This window comes from Ambystoma mexicanum, chromosome 5q, assembly GCF_040938575.1.
Source record: "Ambystoma mexicanum isolate Mex_15411 chromosome 5q, UKY_AmexF1_1, whole genome shotgun sequence".
NCBI lineage: Eukaryota > Metazoa > Chordata > Amphibia > Caudata > Ambystomatidae > Ambystoma > Ambystoma mexicanum.
Window position 1 is genome coordinate 204,226,716 of NC_090933.1, and position 27,995 is coordinate 204,254,710.

Genomic DNA, 27,995 nt, shown 5'->3' on the forward strand with positions numbered 1-27,995 from the left:
GAGATGATAGCTGGAACAGGGGGAAGAGGCACAGGTGCAAGTGGGGCAGTGGTAGCGAACATTGGGCCTCATTACAAGGTTGCCAGTCCGGATACAACGATACTGATAAGCTTACCAGTACCGTTGTATCCAGACTGGCAAACTCCGTGTTGGGACATGGGGGCCTTTCATTCCGCCAGGTCTGCCCTGGCGGAATGAAAGGCACCTGCGAGCACAGCAAGCCTGTAGCACCGGCATCGTTATCAACGGTGCCGGTGCTACAGGCATCCCCATTCCCATTGAGCCCTATGGGGCTGAAATAGGAATGGGAATATACCGGCACCGGCACCCGCGAAAGGGCAATTACTGGGTCCGGCGGGGCCGGAATACCCCGGTAATTGCCTATTCGCGGGTGCCAGATTTTTATGCCGGTTTGGAGGTAGCCTTGCCGGTTTTACCAGCAAGGCTACATCCAACCTTATAATGAGGCCCATGATGGGCGGTAACCCTTAAATCCGGCGGTAGCGCTATTACCGCTGGATTTAAGGGTCCGCCAAATCAGGGTTTTGGCAGATTTCTCCCCAGCTCTGAGCTGGGGGGAAATCCGCCGAAAATTCACGCTCATACCGCCATTGGGAAATCCGCTGGCGGTATGAGCGCGAAATGTCCCCAATGAGCCCAATGGGGAATGGGGCATTCCCGAATGGGCTCAATGGGGAATGGGGATTTCCAAATCCGCCAAACCCGTGATCCGGCGCTAATAGCGCCGGTAGGTTTGGCGGTAGGGCAGATAGTTACCGCCCAACTCGTGATGAGGCCCGTATGTAATATGATTTTTCTGAAAATGTCATCAAATGTTGAAAATTGGCATTTAGTTAATCCATTTTGGTAGACAGAGTCAATAGGTCATGTGCAGCATTTGGACTTTGGGCCTGTCTGTAGCAATCTGGCGCAGTTTCTTCATTTTGACTATGTACTGTTAAAAAGAAAACCATGTTTTAGTGACATTGGAACAATTTACATTATTTTTCCTACTTTAAAAATTGTAATGTGCAGAATTAGAGTTATTTTCTTCACTCATTTAATCGTGGGGGAAATGTTCCTCTAGCTATTCCAGGGTGCTTTCCATTTCTGTTTAAACAAAGCAATACTTGCATTTGTTAAAACTCATGTACAACAAACTCTAATGATACAGGAAGAAATATAGTGTACTTACTATTTTTTTATGGGTTTCTTTTTAGTTGGTTGGACTTCCTTCTGAGAGTTGCTTATAACTGTGTAAGCAAGTCTTTACTGAGATAATATTGTTAGATGCACAGGTCCCTTTTGTGCTTGATGCATTCCATTATGTTGCGCAACCTCTGTAATTGTACTTCTGGTTTCATAAGTACAGAGTTTGTAGACATAATTCCTTTTTGAATGTGCTACATATATGTGTTGCACTTTAAACATCTTTGGTTTGTTTGGTGCACGATTTAACAATGCAAGGTACCCCCTGTGCTTTTGGGCAGTGTGAATGTTGCCCATGCTCAGCGGACATGCGCACTGTCAATAGACTCTGTGGCTTACCATGTTGGGGCAGGGGGTTCAGTATGATGTAAGGGAAATGTAGATACATTCTGGGTTTCCTGGTAAAAACCTAAAGAATTCAGTGAAAAATCTTTGTTAAAGGGAGGTTATGGTTAAGTTGCACTAATAAAAACCTATCAAATTCAATGAAAAAACTTTGTAATAAAGCCTTACTGAAGAACCATACTTGCATGTCCAAAGTGACCGCTTTGTAACATTGGGGATCTTCCGCACACAATACATCCTCGTCGCTATTGTCAGAAAAGCTATCTTCTTGACACTCTGCTTAAGTTCTTCATATAAGCTTTATTCACAGTTCATTACAAGATGTTATAGAGCGAACCACTGGGTCCCATCACCCAGGCTGACTTCTCCCAACTGACTCTAGCTAGAACCTTGACACGACATTCACACCGAAAAATTCCACTGCAGCACACCAAGATTCTCTCAGTTCATCCTACACATACATACATTCCAAGCACTTCACAACACATCTCCCTTTTTTCCAAAGACACCACATACACGTAAAGGACATCACCACACATTGAAAAGGAACATAGCATTTCCAATGTTGGACAAAGAAATGCCATCTGCATTGAAAAACTCCCCCCTCAGAGAATTAATGTTCACATTGTGGAAAGAAAACATCCCAGCATGACACACAAATGAAGACATGCCTCTGTTTACAAGACACCTTCCTGCATTGTGCTTGGGACAGAAGACATTGGGGTTGTTTCATACTGCTCTAGGTGGTATGTGTGAGAAAGCCACCTTTTCCTTGGGGAAAAAGCAGCATAAGTGCCTTCACCAAGTCCTTCAGTGCACTGAGCAAACTTGCAGCACTGATATAACCCAAATGCACTCCTCCACAGTGCACCACTAGAACATCAAGAGTACTTAAAGTGGCAGTTTCTCTGACAAGTGCAAGCACTCCTTGCAAATTGCGGCCAGGCACACTGCACCACAAAGCCTGCCCTGCCTCAAATCCAAGATTGGCAGAAATGCCACTTCCCTCTGCATGCCTCTGCAGATCACCCACAACACCATCCACACATTAACTCTTTCCATCTCTCCAACACCAGCCATCTTCACTACACACAATAATGAAAAAGTATTACCTTCTCGTCCTATAAAGCACAACCTGAACACCTGATTGGCTAATCCCCACAGTCCCATTTCCATGCCAGGCATGCTGAGGAGTCCCAGATGTGGCACGCCCTGTCCGTGCACTACCTTGCTGTCCGCGGACCGTGTAACACAGGGGCAGCCCTTCTGCCCTTTCCACTTCACTCTTTGCAGCTTTCCCTCATTGGCTACTGTTAAGCAGGAACCCATCCATCCACCAATTACATCCAAGAACTCTATATCCAACTCTCTCATCTCAGTTCAACACTTCAGATGTACTGTGCAAAACTCTGAGTACAGGTCTCCTGGTGTTCCCAAGCACCTCCATCAAAAACAATTGTAAAACTCTCCAAGATTTCTACTTCCAGAATCATCCACATCTGCATCCATTAACACAAACTACAGGTATGCATTTATTGTGTAAACTAAATTGCCAACTCTTTTACAAATGCATATGAATTGGGTTGAACTGGATGGACCCCAGCCGGGCCATAAGACTGGGGGTCTCCAAACAGCCCTTTAAGCTATAAAGCAGCTTGCTCTAGATAGATGGGGATGCAGATTCGTACTCTTGCACCAAATAGTTATGACAACTCAATATTTTGGCAAAGGGAGTCCATTTAATGACAAGTACAAAAAACGGGGAGTTCAATGAACATCAGCAACCGCTCGATCTTCCTTTTCGCTTCAACTCCACTTAATTTCAGAAAAAACACAGTATGTATATCAAAAACTCGACATCACTGACACGCAATCCTATAAACCTAACATGCAACGTGATTGGTTATAGGAAGGTAACTTTAACATAGGTACTATAACTGTATGTGGTAACGGGGAGAGGGGATTGGATGATCAATATCAGGTGGGGCAAGTAAGACCTTCGTTCAAAATGGCCACTATAAACTTCACTAAAAGTATGATGTATCATTGGTTCTACTCACTATAGGACCCTAGATCACACGGTCCACTATGATTGGGTTGGCATCAACCCCACTAATACTTTTCCACTTGCGCCAGCAACATGCAGAACAGCCAGGTGCAGGGGGTTAGTCTGCACCCCAGCTTCCCTCCAATTATGTTACAATCATTCATCACCTCAGTGGTCATGTGTCAATTACTTCTTTGTAGTTTGGCCTTGAGTCTGCTCTTGGTCTGAGAAAGTTAAGGAGTATAGGTATGGCAGGGATCCATGCGTAGGTGTGAAAGTCTCATCCCTTCCTGCCTGCCTTGTCATGTGATTCAGACACTGTGAAATCGGCCTCTTCTTCATGCATTTTCATATATTTGATTTAATTCTGCCAGTCTTCTACCATCTGTCGCTTATCTTGACCTTTCTGAACAGGATATTCTGTTCTTTTTCTCTTTAATTGTATCCAATGTTGGCCTTTTCCAGCCCGATATGACCTTGGCTTCTTGGCATGGTTACCTTCAGCTGGGTTTCTCCCTGTCTTAATTCTCGATTTATTTGCTGCAACACTCTCCTCTTGAGACCTTTAGTAACCTTTGTTCAGTTAGCTCATGTGCATAGTGGATTTACACTCATCTATAAAGTGCTTTTGAGGTATATATATGTATAGTTGGTGCTTGCAATCTATTTTCTACTAAGCATAAGCAAGCTTCAGGCTTTCTCTGCTTCTTGCGGTTTGTTGTATCTGTACACGTTTAAACTAACTGAATATCTTCATCGTACATATGGCATACATTTCTGCATCTTTACATCAATTTCTTCATCTTAGACTCAAGATATCACTTACCCATGGTATTTCGTCTCCTTGTCAGTATTCTTAGGTCATTATATCTTCTATATGTACGTCAGTCTGATTTCTTATGACGTCACCATTTGTCTTCCTTTATTATCTTCTTGGCTTCTTCGGGTATTCCAATCTGACAACCTTCATTTCGTCTTGCCTGTAGATATGGTTTTCTCAATGGGTACCTTACTGTCCAGGCTTTCTTAGGTGTCAGTACTTCAAGAGGTGCTGTTACTCTTATAGGCACTAGGCAAAGCCCAGCTGTGGCTCTCTTCTGGCTTATCTGTTCATCATACGTCACATATTTCAGCATGAACGGACCTGGCTCTATGAAGGGAGTGGCTGGAGTGTGGATGATGCTTGGCTCTTCCTCTTCACTCCCCCCTCTGGGTGATTCATCAACCACTCTCACTTCTTTCTTTGCATTCACTTGTATTCCATCCTATGTGAATGCAAACAAAGAAGTGAGAGTGGTCGATCTTGACATCTAGGTCTGCAGAAATGCTTCTTTGTGGTCCATATCTCTATGACTCACTTCAAGCGTCCAAAAAATAATTGCAAACTGAACACAATCTTAACAGCGAGCTCTTTAATGTTGGCTATAAGTCCTGTAAACTGGAGTGTCTGTGGCTGCAAGGTAATAATAACATTGAGGATGCCCAATGGATGTGAAGGTATGAAAAAGAGAGAAATATATATTACCTAAAGTGCCATCAGACTCAAAATGGTCAAAGGGCATATATAACAAACAAAAGCATGAGAGTTTGTTAAATATTGTATTTACTGGTAATCCAATCAACAAGAAAAATATAGATTTTGTTGTAAAGTAATAGCTTAGTCATGAGCCCTAATGTTAATTCACAGAAGGGAAAAAGTCGCAAAGCGAAGATTTGAAAATGTAGTTGCCCTTAATGTTATTTGCACAGTAAGGGTGTTGTTTGGATCCTTGAGGTCCTTGTTATTTGCTTGTGGTGGGTTTCTGCCACTTAGTTAGTGATATTTTCCTTAATTTTGATTTCCCCTATTGTTATTTGCACAGTAAGGGCTTTGTATTTCTTTACAATCCTTAAGGTCCTGAATGTAGAGTTCCGTGGTTTCCACAGTTTGGAATCCTTGGATATTGCATATTGTCTTGGAATCTGTGATTAATAGTTCATAATGAGCTACGTGGTGTACACAATTGCCTCATGTACACTTTCCCTCGACACGTGTTTCTCCAATATGTTAATATTGGTTCCTCATGAGGGTTGTTTGTTTGGTAGAACTATGTAGTAACGTCAGGCTTCATATTCCTGTTGGCTCGAGTTCCTCATTGGTCCTCGTCATTTAGGTATTGATTTGGGTGAAGAAAGGGGCTCCTGCTTTAGGAGCAAATTACTGGAAAGGGTCCAATTTTGACGCGGTGTGATAGACAAGCACTTGTTAGTATCCGAGACCCTTCAAGCATCCGGCTGTTCTTACGTGCTCATCTTTGTTCTATGTCATGAGTTGACATTCTCCACTTTAATTGCAATAGATCCATTTTCTCATATATTTCAGGTGATATTTCATCCTGGTTATCAGTTCCACAGATCTCTTCTTCCTCAGGTTAGCATCTGCTTTTGGGAAACTTTCAATATTCAGATCACTTCTTGGAATCACCAATGCTGGAACATGGACATTTACCAATGTGCATATACCTCCCCAATTGTTAGGCAATCTGATGTATGCTTTGGATCCACACGCCCAGTAATGAAGCATGATCACTGCTGTTCCAAGCATCATTCCTGTAGCATCTAAGATTTGTCAACAGGTCTGATTTTCTCACATTTTCCTTGTACCATTGTTTCTGAAGCACAGTTTGGAATTCTTCAATGGCACTATCTGTAGGGGTCCACTATCTTCGACCCATGTTAGCAGTCTTGCAAGTCTTGGCCATAATGGTTTGCATATCATCTGTGCATTTTCAATTGTTTCTTTATAGTATCAAATGATCATCCATGCTCTGCAGATCAATACTCCTTTCTCCCATCCTTCTGGAGAAAGCACTGTTCCCCAAATTTGCATTTAACCTCTGTCCTTCCATCTTCAAGCTTCTTCAGTAGATTTCCCTTTGATGTTCAGCTTTTTGTTTGTTTCTCTTCTGATTTCTCCTCCTTTAACTCCAAGCTTCTCATATCTGATCACAATGTTCTTTGTTTTGTAATTGTTTCTCATCTTTATGTCTTGGACATAATCATCTTCATCTGGGCCAGTTGCTTCAGTTGCCCATTTGAGTGAAGCATCACTTCCCATGAACTGGCCTCTGGTCGTGCACATTGCTAAATGTGATAGGCAGTGTGCTGTTGTGACATCTATCTCAACAGCTACGAAGACTTTTGACTTCCCCAAGCTGTAGGATAGGAGTGCACAAACAAAGCATTCTTACTCTGAAGTTCGTCTTCCAAATTCCTTCATATTTTGGTACCATATGTTGTTTCCCAAGTGTGCTGTGCTGTCCAGGTAATCGTTCAGTTTGTTATTGTCTTCTTGTGTGCTTCTTCTAATTCTTAAGGTCTTCCTGTAGTTTGCTATAACCACATCCTTAAGCACATCTGTATAGCTTCCTTTTGCTGGAGGATTCTCAGGTATCTCCATCAATGATCTGGGTATTTTCATCTGTATCATTTGAGTAGGAGGAAGCCCGGTAAGTCTATCCTTGTCTTATTGTCTCTTTCTGGTTCTGTTTCTGAACGTCCATATTGATTCTGCCATTATCTCAGCACTTGCTTGTATTGCAGGGCTCAAGCTTGACCCTTTCATCACTGGATAAGGCATACTCGTTGGTGCTGTCTCTGTTTTTCATTCTGTAGAGTCTTTTGTCTCCTTAACAGTTTCTTTTCCATGTGTCTTATGGCACCCTTTGGTAAGAAGCTTCTTGTTGAGCTTTGTCCAAACTCTCCCCATTTTCTGGAATGTGATTCTGCAGTCATTGACACTAGTCCAGGTGTGTATGTACTCATTATTTGTGTACGTGTACCTTTCATCAACCCCTTCTCGGGTTTACTCTGCCGACCCTGTCTCCGGCATTTCAATTAATTTGTTACCACAAGTGTCATGTGTGTGTCATTATATATCAGATCCATCTCAAGTTCAGCCACTCTATCATTCTTTCTAGGGACTGGAATGACTATGTAGGGTTTGGGTACCTTTGTAGGTTTCATGCGTACATTATTAGGCTGGTGCACGGGAATCTGAACGCTTTGTGCACCAAAGAAAAACGCAGTTCTAATCCTCAGTGACATTAATATGATAATGAACACAATGCATGTGTAAATGATGCACCTGTATTTTAATTTGCAGCATTTGTGCCTGGGCCAATATGAATGTCTTTCCCCATGAGGGAGGACAACGTTACTGTTCTGGTTTCCCATCTCGATAATTTAAAGAAACAAAACTAATTCTTTAATACATGCTAAACATAGCCACTTTATCTGGATTCTGCTGCCTCTGCTTGCAGGTCACAAATGCTGGACTGATTATCCTCTTTGTCCGAATAATAGACTGTCTCTTGTCTCTGGAAGCAGTTCTTTTTCCATTAACGAAAGTTCCAAATGAGGCAATATTTTCAGCAAGTCTGAATTTGCATGTTCCATGTGAACCAATTCCCAGTCTATGCCTCTAATCTGTTTCACTCCAGAGAACATGTTGGTTCTTTGTCAGAATAAACAAAAGTGAAGTCCTTTGCAACGCCTTTGGGATCTGTCCCTTGAAGGAAAGTTTACACTCTTCTCCTGTGATTCTGATGCTGACTAGAAAGTTCGACCTGCATTACGATACCATGCAGGAGCATACTCAGATGTTTAGTGTTCGCTGGGTCACTGATGAAAGTGAGGATGTCAACATTGGCATGCCTCCCCACAGGTTCTGGAAAGTCTTCAATTAGGTGAAAAAATACATTACTGGCTAGTCTGCTATTCTCCTGTGACAGGGACATTTGTCCTGTCCTCGGTGTACTCCGGGAGCAAAAGAAACTGCTCTGCAATCACTGTGAGCAGCCTCCATATTGTCTTTTTGTTTTCATGATCTTGTAGAAACTCTGTTATGTTTGTGAGCCTTCCAACGACGGGTATGACCTCAATACTAACTCGAAATAGGTCAGAATGTCTTTGGTGAGGTAACTATTGCGTGTCACCATAAGTAAGTCCAAACAGGAATTCTGTGTCGAAAGAATCAGGATACTGTATTCTCTTCCAATTGATTGCATCTCTTTTCTTATCAAGGCTTCAGTGTGCCTCCTTCCGAAATTCAAAGTCAACAAGCTATTTTGTGGCTTATATGTGCAATTCTTCTTCTTCACCCTGCAACTAGGAACCACAGAGTGTCCGTGTTTTTATGTCCTTTTTTCCCTTATTTTGCTCAAAGGAAGTGTCCAGAACTAAGCCACAACTTTGCGCAAAAGTTCTTTGCCTTTGCTTGGATGGTCATGTGTCCTTCTTCCGCTTCATGGATCTTGTCTGCACATGCTGTGGTTCTTCCCTGTTGTCTGTAGTCTCTTCGCGTTGGGGTTCAGGCAGAGGGTTTTCTCCAATGTATTGCTTGATGTCACCCAGAAAGATCCTTCTTCCCTGTAGCTTGACTGCAGAGGGTTTGACGTCCTCCACTCTAAAGGGGCCATTGAACCATGGCTCGTCCCACTTTTTTCTCGTGTGATTTCTCACCGGGACCATGTCCCCAGGGAATATTGGAGGAACACGTAATTCTGGGACTTGGTCTGTTGCAGCATCTCCTTCTGTGTTCTGTCGTGCCCTACACCCTTCATGTCGTCGCTGCAGCTGCCCTGAAATTACAGTAAGACAAGATGTCATGCAATTCAAGTAGTTTTGCATTTCTGATCCTAACACTCTATTTCGAGGAGTTAATGATAGGTGCATCCTTCTGCCTGTCACGATTTTGTGCGGCGTGAGATGACGGTCAGAACCAGGCTGGTTTCTGAGTGCATACAGTGCCAGTGGAAGACAGTGCAGCCACCCCTTCTTCAGAGTAATAATTTAACAAGCTGTTGAGTTTCTCGCCTATCCCATTCACTTGAGAATGATACACCGAGGAAAACCAGTGCTTTATACCAATCAACAGGCTAATCTGTTCAAATACTGCATTAACAAAATGAGGACCATTGTCTGACCTCATGACTTCACACACTCCTCATCTGGAAAACACCTCCCTCACCAGGAATTTGGCCGCACAGGTAGAGTCTGGGTGTGTACATGGACCTGCTTCTATGGATCTAGAGAATGGACACACCACAGCAATTAGATACCTGTACCCGTTATATACTTGAATCATATCGACATAATCGATATGCAAGTGCTGAAAAGGCCCATTAGGCCTTGGGATAACTCCTCTAATCCCACGTAGTTTATGCCCAGCCGTGAACTGCTGACAGATTATACAGTTTACTATACAAAATGCAACGTGTTCTGCCAAGTTTGGTATGAACCAGTCTTCGACAATTGTTGCTGCTAGATTCTCCTTTGTCATGTGCACTGGACAGTGTAACTGTTCCAGTGCTATTTTCAATAAGGCTATAGGCATCACCAGTTTACCAGTGCTGTCTTGTCACCACAAGCTCTCAGAGGGGTTTAAAGAACACCCTCATCGCTTCCATAGGTTCTTCTCTTCCTGTGGTGCTTCTCCTTGAAGCTCTATTAACTGAGTTTTTGTCATATTGCTATAGCCTTCCGGCTCGCTTCGTACAACAATCATTCTCTCATGCACATCAATTATTTCCACATTCATTATTATTTCGTCTTTGTTTGCCACGCGTTTGGCTTCAGTGTCTACTGCTTGATTTCCACGTGAGATAAAATCTGTCCCTTTTATGGGGGCGGCGCTATGCACACTGGGAGTTGTAGTGCCTTAATGAGCCTGTCCAATAAGTGATGAACTGGCATGCCATCCGCTCAGAAGTAGCCCCTCCTTTTCCAGCACGCTAGGCCAGTGTGCACTGTCGACATCACGTAGGCATTGTCACTGTACGCTGTTACTTCCTGGTCTGCGTGATTCTCGAATGCGAGCATCAACGCCAATAATTCTGCAGCTTGTGCCGAATAATGTGAGGGTAATCGTGCACTAATAAGTACTCGAAACTCCCCATTTGATGTGTGCTTTACCACAGCCGCGCCTGTATATCTCTTTCCATCATTTTTTATCGATCCTCGATGAACCATCAACAAAGACGATTTCTCCGTCAGCTAAAGCATTTTCTTTCACTCTGGTAATCTCATCATAAAATTCTTCATAGTTTGCGCAATCATGTATTGGCTCTCCTTCAGTGACTGGCTCTGCTATAAACATTGCTGTGTTCACTATTTTGCATCGAACTATTTTATTTGTTAGGTTTGATATGAGCACTTCATAAGCAGAAGCTCTCTGAGATGTCAATGTGCCTTTTGGTTTCTCTAAAATGGCAATTAATGCATGCTCGACGAATTACCTCATTGGGCATCCCATCACAATGGTCGTAGCCTTGTCTATGGCGAACGCTGCAGCAGCCAAACTTTGTTCTCATGGGAGGTGACCCCTCATCACTGGGTCTAAGTTCCCACTTTAGTATGCAAGGGGCTTGTACCCCAGCATAGTTTTCTGTGTGAGTACTGCTGTCATAACACTGCCATTCGTGTGTGAAAACAGGTAAAATTCCTCTGCATAATTGGGGATCCCTAAGACTGGTGCCATGCAAATGGCCTTTTTTAGTTCAACAAACCCTTCTTCCATTGTCTCGGTCCACACAATTTTTTATTTTGTTGCCTGTGCTTTCTTTAAGGCTTGTAACAAGGGCCTGGTATAAGAGCTGTAGTAAAAGACCCATGCCCTGACATAATTACATAATCCTAGAAAACTCTGCATTTGCTTTATCGTGTGTGGCTTGGATGTTTTTGAAATGGCTTCAGCTCTTTCAGGGGTAACTTTTTTCCCTTCATGTGAGATCAGCTAACCTATGTACAGCACCTCTTGTTGGCAATACTGTAACTTCTGTCTGTCAACTTTATATCCTTTCTCAGCCAGTATAGTTAGTAGCTGAATAGAATCGTGTCTGCACGTTTCCTCTGTTGTGCTGAAAATTAGAATGTCACACACGCATTGCAAGACAACACTCTCTAATGCAATATTGCTTAAGTCCTTATGCAGGACTCAGTTGAAAATCGAAGGATACTCACAATAACCTTGAGGCAGCCTTGTGCTTTTCAGACAAACTTGTCTGAACGTAAACAATGTCAAATCTTGTGAGTCTTTGTTCAATGGGATTGAGAAAAATTCATTTTTCAAGTCAATCACTGTGAAATACCACGTTTCAACAGGTATATTACATAGAATCATGGACGGGTTCGGAACTAGAGGGAACTCGGCCTTGACTATCTGGTTTATCTGGTGAAGATCTTGCACTAGCCTCCAACACCCCCTTTCCCTTTTTTCACTGGGTAAATCAAAGTATTGCATGATGACTCTGACGTCACTAAGATGCCCTGCTCCATCATGGCAGAAATTGTCTTAAAAATCTCTTCATCTGCCTCCCTAGACATGGGATACTGTCATGCTTTTGGTAATATTGCTCCTGGTTTCAATTTAATCTTCACTTCTCTGACTCCTTTCAGTATGCCTACGTCAAAAGGGCCTGTAGTCCATACTGACACAGGCACCTTTGCAATGTCGTCATCAAAATATTCAGGACATTTTTGTGCCAGCAGCATTCTCTGAGGCACCTCTCCTTTGATCATCTTCACCCAATAAATGAGATTGATCTCAACTGTCATCTCATTTTCACCTATTTGCTCTTCAAATAGACTGTCATCAGTGATGTCAGTCAATCTGTAACCTTCCCCAATGGCGATTACTGCGCACCATTGTCTGCCTTCATCATCACAACCATCAAGCAAAGCCATCTCTCCTCGCACTATGGCTGCTTGTATTGTCAAGGGAAACACTTGTCCCTTTTCCTCATGCATAGGTATTCTTGACCTGAACAGAAACTCATCTGGGGTTCTCATTGTTTTGACTGCAAGGCCTGGTAGCCATAACATTAATATACGCACTTCATATGCAAATATTTCGAGTTTTAATGGAATAGCTCTCATAGCCATTTGTCCTGAGTATGCTCTAATCATTTTCCACACGTTCAAATAATGCATTCCTGGAGTTGAACATACTATGCCCTTTTCCGTGAACGAGATTGTCATGTTTAACTTTGTCATTAGGTCTCGTCCCAATATACTCATTGGTGTCTGCCTTGAATATAGCAGTGGCACGTTCATGTCACATTCTCCTATGGAAACTGGAAGTTATTTTGTAAAAGGAACACGACTTGTAGCTCCTGTGAAGCCCTGAGTATTTATGGCATCACCGGACAAGGGAAACTTGCCTTCATATATACACGAGTGTGTCGCACCTGTGTCAACTAAGAAAGAATGCTCCTTATCCCCTATACAGACATCTACCCTTGGTTCCTCTTGAGGGTTCAGTGTCACTGATAGGATAGAACACATCAGGTTTCCCAGTGAGCTGTCCTAGTCCATATATAATCTTGTCCCATTCTGAGTGAATGGATTTCCCCAGTCACTCGTGGCATCTACTTTTCCCGGATTCAGTACCTGACCTGTGCCTGTTGTTTGTAACAGTTGCATTGGCGACTGTTGAGACTGTCCCTGTGGAAAATGTGTCACCTTCTGCTGTGGTTGCAAGCCTTGCTGTACTCCCAGCGCTTGCTGCTGCACCATATGATTGTGTGAAAACCCATTTCCACCCTGCTGTGAGAACGCAGATGGATTAACCACCCCTCCTCTTGTGAATTGGCCGTTTTGCACCATTCCTTGACTTCTGCACATACGTGCAAGAGGCCCTGTCATCCCACACGTCCAACATGTTGACGGTGGTCTGATTATTTGCCCATTTTGCATATCCTGGTTTCTTCTTTGCATATTTTGAAAAGCCCCCTGATTACTCTGAAAACCTCCCTGATTACTCTGCCATCCTCTTCCTCGAAAGCCTCTTCCCCTTGGGTAAAGCCTGTTATTGCTTTGATTAAACTGCCTTTGATTATTGATCTGTTGCATATTAGATATGTCTGTGTTAGTTATCATTGCCCCCTCAATGGCATATTTGGTTAATTTTTTCTGCACTAATTTAACCGCTTCACCTTTTCTTGCAGCATCCTTTTTGCGATTCTTCTCTTGCAGCAATCTGCAATAGTGCGCGATGGTCAACTGTATTTCAGACCATGGCTTAGCCTCAATCCCTACCAATTTCTTGAGCTGCTTCTGTGCCTGTTCTGGCAGTCCTTGGCATAATATATGGTAAAACACAGCTATAGATTTCCCCCCAAGATCCACGAGTTTCCAATACCCAGGCATCTTGGAAATTCTGGATGTAAAGCAATTGATCATCTGACTCCTTCATCTTATGTGTCATTATAGCTCACATGTCAGAAGTGTTTGGGTATAGCATTCGAATCACTTTCCATACCATGGTTCTGCAATTGTTAAACAGTGCTCCGTCATGTGCAGGATTAACTGTGGTGAACCTAGGGTAACCTGCACGTGTCCACACATCGTCAGCTCTATCACCAAGTATGGCGATTAAAAGACCCTTAATATCCCCTATAGCTAATGTGTTCCTTCCCGTCATTTTGCCTAACTCATGTATCAATGTTTCGGCTCCCGATATCAACATTAGGAGCTTATTTTTCAGGTTTTCTCTATTCATGTGTGGCCAAGGTATATATTGTGGCCTTGTTCCTCCTTTTTTTAGTAAAGGGAACTGTGACACATGACACTCCTTTTTCTTCTCTCATAATGTTTCTGTCTACCGCAGGGGTAATATTCCTGCATCGCCGTTTACCTGGCAATGTCTTTAATTTGCTCACAGAGGGAGGTGGAGACACCCCCCTCTGACCGTATGATACTCCTTCATGCCGATCTGATTGTATGGCTAACTCCAATTTCTTAGGTCAGACCCACTAGAATCCGACCATCTTATTCCCTTTCGATATTGTTTGTGCCCAATTCGTGCAAATTCTCTCATCCTCCTCATTTCCATTTAGAGTCAGCCTATCTAATGACAGCTCTCTATTTCTGCTACTTTGGGAGGCGTCCTCAGTATCGTACAGCTGAGTGCTCTCAAGACGCTCATCCTCTCCTCTCCCTTGGGGTACATTTTCTAGCCCCATCTCACCATATATTCTATCGATCATCTCTCCTATTCTTTTGGTGTCTAAGTGTCACGCCCCCATCCACATCCACAAGCCCTCCTGTTCCACCCCGTAATTCCATCAGTACACGGCAGAGACATAGAGCACAGCAAGTTCCCACACGCACCATCTCACATCCTCACCCTCAGGTTTGCCGACAAGGGGTTGGCCGAACTCAGCGGCGCTGGTTTATGCCTCGCTCTCCATTTCTGCATTGGCGGTTGCCATGGAGACACGCCACAGGCATTCTGCGTCTCCGCTGCCGGCACTTGGACGCTCTTCCTCCACGCGTCCAATCGCGTGTGTGCCAATCGCGTGTGTGAGTCACGTGATCGCAGGAGCGTCCAATCACAATCACGTGCGTGGGTCACATGGTCACTGGAGCGAGCGTTCAAAAGCGACGCGCGAACTCCCATCCGCGCTTCACAGCTGATCTTGGTTGGACTACGGATTACGGACGTGACGCTGATTTTCTTGATCTCGGATTTTGCCCTTGGATTCCGACCTGCTTTCCCTTTTGTACCTCGCCCGGACCTGCTTTTTTCTGGCTTTGAACTCGGCTCCTCCCATGGACTGCTTCTTGGATTTCCCTTGTTTGGTACCTTGTTTTGAACCTCTCCCCCTGGACACGACCTCGGCTTTCCTCCTGGACTGCAATTGGATTGCCCCTTGGTTTAGACTCTGCTCTCTGGATCACGTGCCATATTGTTTGGCTCACAGTACCAAGTTCTGTATCAGGTGGTGATTCCATCCTTCAAGTGCATTGCCAGGCTGCTACCTTGTCATCAACCCTGCCGGCTCCCTCAGACAAACACCCCACATCAACACTGGTTTCCAAACAACCACTCAGGGTAAGCTCCCTTGTAGATAACATTGAGGATTGTGTACTGGGTATATTTTTGTTATCTAACCCACGTGTTTGCCTTGCAGTGGTCGGGGGGAACATGTTCCGACATTCCTGGTTCCGGCTGACGACATTCACCACCTGTGGCCTCAAGGGCTGCTCGAGCAATATATTGATTGTTTGCTCGAGTGGGACTTGGGGACGGAGGTATCATCGCCTACACGACCATCAAGTCTTGACACTAAGTCATCTTCTAGATGTGCTCTAGACGTGCCTCTTACTGAATCGTACTCAGGAGAGTATACTTCTATATCCTCCCAATCTACTACTGGATCAGGTTTTTTAACCTCTCTTACTAGATATTCGAGATCTTGTGTTCTCTGTCTTTGCTTATGTTCTATGTCATCATCAAACTCTCTACGCATCCTCGCTTCCTCTCTGACCCTATCTTCTTCTTGCTTCCTCGCATCTGTTCGTTCATTTGCTGTTCGCATTACCTCATCTCTTTGTCTTTTCATTCTCTTCTCCCGTATCTTTTGTTGTTCTTCTATTCTCCTTTGTTCTATTCTATCCTGATCATCAGCTGTTCTCTGCTTATGAACGTGTTTTCTTTGTTCTTCTGCCTTTTCCTGTTTTCTGACCTGCTCATCACGATATAACTGCTCTTGTGTTTGCCTATCTTTTTTCTTAGCCCCTTTGTCTCTTAATCGGTTTTCCTTTTCCTTCTCTTTCCTTTCTAATTCATCTCGTTGTCCCCTCTGTCTCATATCCTCAATGACTTTACCATAGAGTTTCAATAAAGTCTGACTTCCCATCCATTCGTTCTGTGCGAATGCCATCTCATCAGTCCTATCCTCATCTCCTTTCCATCTCTTTCCCTATCTTCCCATATCTAGAGATGTACTTGCTTGTGTTTGGTCTCCTTTTTCTTTTTCGTGTCTCTCCTTGTCCTTCGGGACTTTGGAGGTAATATCTCTTTCTCTGTCCTTCTCTGGGCTTTCGGCACTACTTTGCGTAGGTGACTCATATGCCGTGTTGCTATATCCCGTGGCTGCTTTAAGTTCCCTCTACGGGTATAATCCTTCGTCTTTACTAGCTTTGCTTTTGGTTTCAGATGGGGCTGGTGGCGCAGAAGGCTCTTTACCCCTCTCTCTGCATATATTCAGTATTCAATCTGATGGTGGCTCCTCCTCCTTTTCCTCTAGGTGCATTTTCCAAAACTCCAAACTAGCTAGGCGTTTGTCTAACTTTTTACCACTATATGTGGCGTGCAAATATGTCATCATGTGCTGCAGGACCGTTTTAGATAGCGATCCGCCTTTTGGACATGGCATAAACATTTTGTTTGTGGTCCCTTTAACCCATTCTGCACTGTACTGTTTAAGCTTGGGTGCGTGCTTCAGCATCTGTTTGCACATGTGTATCAATGGGGTAATGTGTTCCATGCTTAACCTGTTTATCCTCTCCTTATATAACACTTTGTTATGCTTTACTTTTCACAAACAAGATCAACAATATGAACGAGCACCAATCGTCACAAGCTCCAATCCCGTTTTTCAACAATAATTTCACTTTTACTTTTGTTAACTACAACCATCAATCCATGCCATGCAATATTTTATCATTACAATCGTACATTTTTCATGCTATTTTAAAAACGTTGTTTTACCTTATGACGTCATAGATCTACTAAAACACATAAAACTCTGACCGGCCACACACATGTCATGCCACCTGCTTCCTCAGATGCATCCTGCTCCTAATTTTTTTTCCGACATGGAATTTAAGCCCAATTCTTCCAAATCGTCTTTAATCGATGTGGTCATCTACATCATCCTATCAATTCAGGACTTTAAATGAAGGCTTCTGCTAGCGCTCTTTAAAACCTAGGTATTTGGGCGTAAACTCTTATCGCGGTCACTCCCGGTATCTCTCTATATTGCTCGGCCACCCTCGAGTCAATATTTTCCCCTTATATTTACATTATACTCTTACTCTGACATTATTTTTGTCCCACCTCCCTGCGTTACCTTTCCTTTACTTGTTTTAAGGCATGCAACTTTTGCCAAAGCATTCAGTCTTTTTTCACACAACATTTGCATGTTTTTCCTCACTGGACACTCAGGATCACTGCCTTCCTTATCGCCTTTCTGTGCCGCTCGTTGGATCAGCTGCTCGAAGACGTGGGAAGGGGTTCTTGGGGGAAAGCAGGGTTGTCAATTAAACTAACCACTATCTACGGGGAACTTCTCATTCTTTCAGCTGGATGGCAAAAGACTTGTGATATTGCAGAGGACCCAATGTTACTTATGTGGACGGTCAATGGGTGTTTTATCTAATCTAACCATCCAATCTCTGCTACCAAGAAAACTGGATAGACCCCAGCCGGCCCAAAAGACTGGGGGTCTCCAAAACAGCCCTTTAAGATGAGTAGCAGCACCCTCGAGCTAGATGGGGATGTGGATTCATACTCTTGCACCAAATAATTATGACAACTCAATAGTTTGGCAAAGGGAGTCCGTTTAATGACAAGTACAAAAAACGGGGAGTTCAATGAACATCAGCAAGCGCTCAATCTTCCTTTTCGCTTCAACTCCACTTAATTTCAGAAAAGAAACAGTATTTATATCAAAAACTCGTCATCACTGACGCGCAATCTTAAAAACCTAACATGCAACGTGATTGGTTATAGGAAGGTAACTTTAACATAGGTACTATAACTGTATGTGGTAACGGGGAGAGGGGAGTGGATGATCAATGTCAGGTGAGATAACTAAAACCTTCCTTCAAAATGGCCACTATAAACGTAACTAAAAGTACGATGTCTCATTGGTTCTACTCACTATAGGACCGTAGATTACACAGTCCACTATGATTGGGTTGGCATCAACTCCACTCATAATTTTTCACTTGCGCCTAGCAGCATGCAGACCAGCCAGCCAGGTGCAGGGAGTTAATCTGCACCCCAGCTTCCCTCCCATTATGTTACAATTATTCATCACCTCAGTGGTCATGTGTCAATTACTTCTTTGTAGTTTGGCCTTGAGTCTGCTCTTGGTCTGAGAAAGTTAAGAGTATGGGTATGAGTATGGGTATGACAGGGATCCATGCGTAGGTGTGAAAGTCTCATCCCTTCCTGCCTGCCATGTCACGTGATTCAGACACTGCGAAATCGCCCTCTTCCTCATGCATTTTCGTGTATTTGATTTAATTCTGCCAGTCTTCTTACATCTGTGGCTTATCTTGACATTTCTGAACAGGATGTTATTTTTCTCTTTAATTGTATCCACTGTTGACCTTTTCCAGCCTGATACGACCTTGGCTTCTTGGCATGGTTACCTTCAGCTGGGGTTCTCTGTCTTAATTCTCGATTTGTTTGCTGCAACGCTCTCCCTCTTTAGACCTTTAGTAACTTTTGTCCAGTTCTGCTCATGTGATGTGCGTAGTGGATTTTCACTCATCTATAAAGTGCTTTTAAGGTATATATATATATATGTATAGTTGGTGCATGCCGCAATCTATTTTCTACTAAGCATAAGCAAGCTTCATGATTTCTTTGCTTCTTGCAGTTTCTTGCATCTGTACACGTTTAAAATAACTGAATATCTTCATTGTGCATATGGGATAAGTTGCTGCATCTTGACATCAATTTCTTCATCTTAGGCTCAAGATATCACTTATCCATGGTATTTCGTCTCCTTGTCAGTATTCTTAGGTCATTATATCTTCTATAAGTATGTCAGTCTGATTTCTTACGACGTCACCATTCGTCTTCCTTTATTATCTTCTTTGCTTCTTCGGGTATTCCATTCTGACAACCTTCATTTTGTCTTGCCTGTAGAAATGGTTTTCTTAATGGGTACCTTACTGTCCAGGTTTTCTTAGGTGTCGGTACTTCAATAGGTGCTGTTACTCTTATAGGCACTGGGCAAAGCCCAGCTGTGGCTTTCTGCTGGTTTATCTGTTTGCCATATGTCGCATAATTTGGCGTGAATGTACCTGGCACTTCGAAGGGAGTGGCTGGAGTGTGGATGATACTTGACACTTCTTCTTCAGGGTTCCTGCCACTTTCCCTTCATAACCTACTCAGTAAGCATACTCTCTTTTGTCCCATCTCCAGACATGAAGTGCAGATACTTAGATTGTGCTAAAAATGTTTTCTTTTAATGAGCACATTCATAACAGTTTCAAATTACATATTTAAATGTCAGCAGAAGTCTGTGATTCTTTTATAAAAGAAAGAAAAAACACATTGTAAACATTTCTACAGCATGTTTAAATCCCAGATCCTGTGAGACACTTCAATATTTTACCACAACATGCATGCTTGCCCACCTTACCCTATTCTAATGTGCAAGCTGTCATTTTCTTCTTTCATTCTGTCACTTTTGAAACCACTTCTCCCAATAACAAAGCTAACCTAAAACTCCAATAATGCACACACAAAAAGAAAACTGGATGTATTTTATGAAAGCATGCCATGTTTATGGATTGAAAAATGACAAAATCCAATGTGTTTAAAAGTATTAATTGGAGCACCATTTGAAGGAAACCTAATAAATGCATGTGTACATTTACAGCAGTGTTTAGAAACTATGTGTGGTCAAATAATAGGCTTTTATCCTCGGGAAATCTGTTCATTAGTTTTTCCTTCTTCTTAATTATCGCCACACCAGATACCTATATTGTGACCGTAACAATATGTAGGTAAATTGTGTTCGCTCAAATGCTATCTTTTGATGTGTGCCAATTGTTGTGTTCATTTTAGTAATAGGGTGAATGTTTTCTTATTTTTACACATCACATTGTCCAGTCAGTAGTTGTACACTTCAATAGTACTATATTTCTTCCTATTCGAATGTAACACAAAGAATACATTTTTGCTTTACTTAATTGTTCTTTCATAGTTGCATATTGCTATATTTCTCCTCTCAACATGTGGTTCACCATGTGTGTAACATGAATCTTGAACAGAGAGTCTGAAAAGCAAATTGAATTGAACATCAGTACATTCACATTTTATAATGGAAGGTTCTTCAGCCCCCATACTTTTTCTTTATTTATTTGATAGTTACAATGTCCTGTTATGATTGTTAAATAATCAGTTACCCTTTCCTTGTTTCTATGTAGGAATTGGTACCATATCGCTCATTTGTTTATTCTAATTCCTTCGCTTTCCACGCTGTTAATTTTCACAGCTGGTTGAGATCCTTAAAATAATCAATGATATATTTGCATTAACTTAAATCATTGTTATCATTGCCTACGTTGGTTCTTTGATACTCTTGACTTCTTTAAGAAAGCCAACTCTCTCCATCTCTCCAACACCAGCCTTCTTCACTAAACACAGCAATGAAAACAATGATTACCCTCTCTTCCTATAAAGTACAACTTGAACACCTGATTGGCTGATCCCTACAGTACCATTCCCATGACAGGCATTCTGAGAAGACCTGAATGTGGCACGCCCTGTCTATGGACTACCAGGCTGTCCGCGGACCCCATACCTCAGGGGCAGCCCTTCTTCCCTTTCCACTTCACTCTTTGCAGAACTCTGTCATTGGCTACTGTTAAGCAGTCACACACAGATCCACCAATCACATTTAAGAACTGTATATCTAACACTCTCATCTCAGTTCAACACTTCATATGTACTGTGCAACACTCGGATTACAGGTCTCCTGGTGTTCCCACATCAAACCCATACAAAAAGTAGTGAGTGCACTATATTTCTTCCTGTAACATTAGTGTTTTTTGTATGTACATGAGTTGTAACAAATAGAAGTATCGCTTTTTTTTTAAATAGAAATGGCAAGCACCCTGGAGTGGCTAAAGGGAAATCTCCCCCATGATGAAATGAGTGAAGAAAATAACTCTAATGGTACACATTACAGTATTTTAAAGTAGGAAAAATAATGCAAATTGTTCCACATGTCACATAAACATGGTTTTCTTTTTAACAGTACAAAGTTCAAATGAAGAAACTGTGCTGGAAATACCACCAAATAACCAAGAAGATGGCTACAGACAGGTCCAATGTCCAAATGCTGCACATTACCTATTAACTCGGTCTACCAAAATGGATTAACTAAATGCAAATGTTCTACTTTTTATGATATATGTGAAAAACCATATTAAAGACAATGTTCACTACCACTGCTCCACTTGCACTTGTACCCCTTCCCCCTGTACCAGCCAATCATCCCCACCAAATACTTTTAATCAATGATGCTATGAAGAGACTTCTATACCTTCCTCCCCCGATGAACAGCCTGTGCAAAACCCCAATTCCCCCATATCCCGTATATATGGTTCCCATTCTGCTACCCCTTCCCTTTCCTAATTCAGTGTGTTTCTGTTTGTTGATGCATTTCTATGTGTTTACTGTTGGTGTGTTGGTGTGTGTGTGCCTGTTTTCTTTTTTTAAAAGCCCAGTTTGGCGTCCACGGACAAGAGCAACTGTTCGGGCTGTCTGTAATTAAAATGGAAGCGTCCTACAGAGACAGCACCTTTCCGGACATGTCTGCAAAGTCATAGCGTACTTTCAATTAGTCTGGGGAGCCCACCCTTGTCCTGTAGACACCTGGGCCCATACCGTGCATCCTACGAGCACTGAGCCTGTCCGGCATGTCCGTAAAGTCGTGACACACTTTTAATTAGTTTGGGGAGCCAACCTCTGTCTTGCAAACACCTGGGTGCATGTGCATCTGATCCCCAGTGTCCTACGAACACCGCGCGTGACCGGCTTGTCCGTAAACTAGTGACGCACACTTAATTAGTTTGGGGAGTAGACCCCTGTCCTGCAAACACGTGGATGCATGTGCATCTAATCCCTTGTGTCCTACACACATCGCACTGGTATGTTACTGTCTACTCGCATGTGTCGCACATTTAATTAGTTCGGGGAGCCCAACCCTGTCCTACGGACACCTGGGCGCACTGCACTCCGAATTCTCTGCAATAGATGTCCTACTGACAGCCTTCTCATCCATGAATATTCGCAACTTCACACTGTGACTGAACCCATTTTGAGCGTGGGCCCTCCTACCCACGTACACTGTTTGGACCCAGCATAGTAAAAAAGTATTTTTTGGGCCAATCAAATGTGTTTTGACCTGAAACTTCACCCTTGCAGAGGTCCAAATCCATGCCCTGGTCGATCTAAACACTCTTTGTACATTTTTGAGCCCAACCTAAGGCTCGAAGTGTCCGTGGAGAGCGTGACTGCCTGCGAAGTGCACCCCTATAAAAGGCCATACCCCAGTGCTGTTCCGCATTGTGTTTCTGGATGACCAAGACTGAGCACTTGCTGGATCTTGCTTTTCTGCTGTGCTACTTTTTGTGTGCTGATCTACATCTACAATGGCATAATGCATGGCTGCTGCAGCTGCCTCAGCACCTCCACCATCACCATCCCTACCACCACCACCAAAACCATCTAGACGGCATGGAGAGGGGAACAGGCATGATGATGCAGAGGGGGATCAAGAAAATGAAGAGGATGAGGTAGCGGAAGTCCTTTCTACAAGCTGCCAGAATGAGCTTAGGGTGTGGAGGCTGTTTACCACTGTTGGGGGGGGTACCCAAGGCACGTGCAGCCAAGATTAGATGCAATGAGCATACCTAGCCATGGAAAGCCTGTCCTATACAGCTATGGTACCAACTCGATGGGATAACACCTGAGGTCACATCAAAGAACTCTATATCTAATTCTCTAATCTCAATTCAACACTTCAGATGTACTGTGCAACACTAAGAATACATGTCTCCTGCTGTTCCCAACCACCTCCATCAAAAAGTGTTGTAAAACTCTCCAAGATTTCTACTTCCAGAATCATCCACATCTGGATCCATCAACACAAACTACATGTATGCATATATTGTGTAAACTAAATTTCCAACTCAGTAATCATACTCTCATGTGTCCCATTCTCCTGACATGAAGGGGCAGTTACTTACAATGCACATTTTCTTTTAATAATGACTTCATAACAGTTTGAAAACACATATTTCAATGTCAGTAGCACTCTGTGATTCTTTTGAAAAATAAAGAAAAACCACATTGGAAACATTTCCCAGCATGTTTAAGCACCAGATCTTATGTGACACTTCAGTATTTTATCAAGACATGCATGCTTGCCCACATTACCCATTCTAATGTTCAAACTGTTATTTTCTTCTTTCATTATGTAACTTTTAAAACCACTTCTCCCACTAACAAAGCTACCCTAAAACTCCCACAATGCACACACAAAAGAAAACGTGGATGCATGTTACGAAAGCATGCCATGGGCATGGATTGAAAAATGACAAAATCCAATGTGTTTAAAAGTATTAATTGCAGCACCATTTGAAGGAATCATAATAAATGCATGTATCCATTTACAGCAGTGCTTTGTGTATTTTTCAGTAAATGATGAGTGAAAGAAAATGGAAACAATTTCTCCAACATATTCCATTAGCAATCACATAAAAAGCATGCATGTGTGGGAAAGATAATGAAATTGCACACACTAACATTCTCCTTCCTAATCTGTACTTGCTTCCTGGTGTCTCAATTTTTCTCAGCATACTAGCACTTGCAGTACTCCATTTCTGATACAAAGAGTGCAACAACAACTCTCACACTTTCAAAACTCCAGCCCCATAGGGCATACACATCACAGAACCACGTGTCCAAATACCAACACTGCTGATGATGCCATGCCCCCATTGCCATACAGTGTGATGCAACTGCACACAAATAGAAAGTAACATTTTTCACCACCTGACTTTCCAAGCCAACATGACCTGTAATATCCTAGTGACACTGGGAAGCCAGCTGCCAAACAATTATTAGGAATCTGGTGGCAACCTGTCTGCAGCTTTAACAAGGGGGGTCCTGGGAGTCCCTCTGCCAGACATTAGTCCTGGTTACGAGGGACTTACCCAGAGTCTTTAGCTCACTATCTTTCACAGAGAAGAAATATCCCAAACATATCAGTCTTTGTCCTGCCCTGGGGCAGTCCAGCACCGAAATGCGAGGCAATTCTCCTCTGAACAAGAGTACCAACAGAAACCCCAGACACGTGTTTCGGTCTGGTTGGACCTCATCAGTAGGGTGGATCTGTGCCTCTCTAAGAATAGTGAGCAAGGGGTCCACGTCTGGATTCCCCTAGTAACTTAGGGTGAGACCCAAAGTTACTTAAATATGCAGATTTAACAAGGGGGGTCCTGGGAGTCCCTCTGCCAGACATTAGTCCTGGTTACGAGGGACTTACCCAGAGTCTTTAGCTCACTATCTTTCACAGAGAAGAAATATCCCAAACATATCAGTCTTTGTCCTGCCCTTGGGCAGTCCAGCACCGAATTGCGAGGCAATTCTCCTCTGAACAAGAGTACCAACAGAAACCCCAGACACGTGTTTCGGTCTGGTTGGACCTCATCAGTAGGGTGGATCTGTGCCTCTCTAAGAATAGTGAGCAAGGGGTCCACGTCTGGATTCCCCTAGTAACTTAGGGTGAGACCCAAAGTTACTTAAATATGCAGATTTAACAAGGGGGGTCCTGGGAGTCCCTCTGCCAGACATTAGTCCTGGTTACGAGGGACTTACCCAGAGTCTTTAGCTCACTATCTTTCACAGAGAAGAAATATCCCAAACATATCAGTCTTTGTCCTGCCCTGGGGCAGTCCAGCACCGAAATGCGAGGCAATTCTCCTCTGAACAAGAGTACCAACAGAAACCCCAGACACGTGTTTCGGTCTGGTTGGACCTCATCAGTAGGGTGGATCTGTGCCTCTCTAAGAATAGTGAGCAAGGGGTCCACGTCTGGATTCCCCTAGTAACTTAGGGTGAGACCCAAAGTTACTTAAATATGCAGATTTAACAAGGGGGGTCCTGGGAGTCCCTCTGCCAGACATTAGTCCTGGTTACGAGGGACTTACCCAGAGTCTTTAGCTCACTATCTTTCACAGAGAAGAAATATCCCAAACATATCAGTCTTTGTCCTGCCCTGGGGCAGTCCAGCACCGAAATGCGAGGCAATTCTCCTCTGAACAAGAGTACCAACAGAAACCCCAGACACGTGTTTCGGTCTGGTTGGACCTCATCAGTAGGGTGGATCTGTGCCTCTCTAAGAATAGTGAGCAAGGGGTCCACGTCTGGATTCCCCTAGTAACACATCACAGAACCACGTGTCCAAATACCAACACTGCTGATGATGCCATGCCCCCATTGCCATACAGTGTGATGCAACTGCACACAAATAGAAAGTAACATTTTTCACCACCTGACTTTCCAAGCCAACATGACCTGTAATATCCTAGTGACACTGGGAAGCCAGCTGCCAAACAATTATTAGGAATCTGGTGGCAACCTGTCTGCAGCAACAGCAGAGTTACAGCCATACTCGTAATCACGTGCAATATTACTAACTCTTCTTCCCAACAACTCCTCCTACACTGTACAAAAATTTCTTCTTGAACTACAATTATTTTGCCATTATCACACATACCCATTAATTTTCATCTTTCTCTATTGCAGTGCACAACAACCTCCTGAAAGACAATAACGTCTCCCCTAGAAGATAAGAACCGGAAGAAAACTACTCTTCAAATCCTACAAAGTAAGTGCAGGAGTGTACTACTATTCTTTCTGTTACTCATACATTCCAGTGTAACTGTATTGTAGCCTACAAAATTCTATCCAAACAAACATAATTTACTTCACTCTTAGTCATTGCACCTCAGCAGGTTCACTCTTTCTATTCTCTTCTGAACACCAGTATGGTAACACCCACTAGTTTCAAAAAAACATCATACTGTCCTTACTTATTCATGCACAGTACACTGTCATATGCACTGAGCCAATACCCTCACACACCTACAAACAAAGTTGCTATTACAACCTTCCCAACCAAAACTAACAGCCCATTGCACAATCACACAGCCCTCTATTTATGCCTGCCCTGATATTCACACACTCATTCGGAATGCACGCAAATACATTGTACAACTTTCAAACCCACAATTTCACTTTTTCTCCATCAGACTGAACAGAATGCCTACCAAAAAGAAACTCCATGGAAAATAATGAAAAAATAGAGCAGATAAAACTAAATGCATGCAAAATAGGCATCCACCTCTAGCCGATTTTATAGCAAATGTCCAAATGAAACAGCTAATACAGTCAATCAACAAAATGGAACCAGCTAGCAGTAAAAAAAAAACTTGGCCCCTCTTCCAAAAAGTAAAAAGAAAAAGAAGTGGATGTTAGGCAGAATTACATGCAGTACCCTCTGGGAACACCACACACAGTTAGGACTACAGGTGAAGCAAAAACCAACCTTTGGTATAAGTCTGTACCACACACTTTTGGTAGCGAGCTGAGCAGCCAGGCTTACCTCAAGAGGGAATGTGAGCAGTAAAGGAAATTACACAGAAGTACCACAATCACAATTGTTCAAGTAGACACTTGCACTCAAGGTTTCTTCATAAAAAATACTTAAACATTTATTTACACAATCATTTAGAAAACATTTCACTAGTAGAAAACAACTCGATATTAAACACCAATATACTACAGTACAAAACTCTTGTAGGGGCAGTTAGTTTGAGCTCCCCTGAAAAAGGAACCAAATGTCACTACAGTAATTTGAAATAGCAATAAAAAGGTAGAGGTTTGTACAATGCATTAGAAAACACTTCTGTTTGATAATGTAAAGGTTCAATGTACCAGGAGGGTCAGTTCAATTCAAGAGGCCAGGCCAAAGTCAATATTGTAGTGTTCTTTGGTAGGACAGCACAGTTCTGGTACAGAATGGGACGTCTTTATACATGTTTCTATAAGTAGTTTAGATGAAAACGAATGATATGTTGGGTCACTAGCTGACTAGACCTGCAAGTTGGGAGAGTTTCACAAACTTTCACCCCAAGAGTTAGGATCTCTCAAACGGATGGCACAGTACCTTAAAGTGAAGCAAACAGATGTAGCTGAAGATGTTGGTTCCTGGCAGTTCCTGCAGATCTCGCTGTTTCTGAGCCTCAGTTGTGAGGACAAGAGGGAGGACATCGGAGGACCCCTGTACTTCACTGGATCGTTGTCAGAGCATACAAAATGTAATAACTTTGGTTCAGTAGCCATTGCTTCAAGACACAAACTGGTTTCCCTCTCCCTGGCTAAACCTTAACCAGCATTGAGAATGGTATCTAGGTGTCTTCTGAGCTGATTGGTCCCACCAACTCAAAGGAAGAAGCCGTCCTTGAAGGAGCTTCTCTGTTGAATGGAGATCTGGTGATTAAAAGGTGCAGCAGGGCTCCAATAAATCTATGGGAAAAAAGTGTAAAAGCACAAGCGTTTCCTCTAGTCTTTCCTACTGGAAAATTGGGAAGGTATGATGAAAGATGCACACAATCAACAGCATCAGAGTACCGCTCTTTACAAATGTATTCTGAAGACTCCAGATTCAGACAAAACATTTAATACATATTCCACCTCATGTTTGAAAGTGAACTAGCAACTCTATATTATAGAGTTGCACACACATGA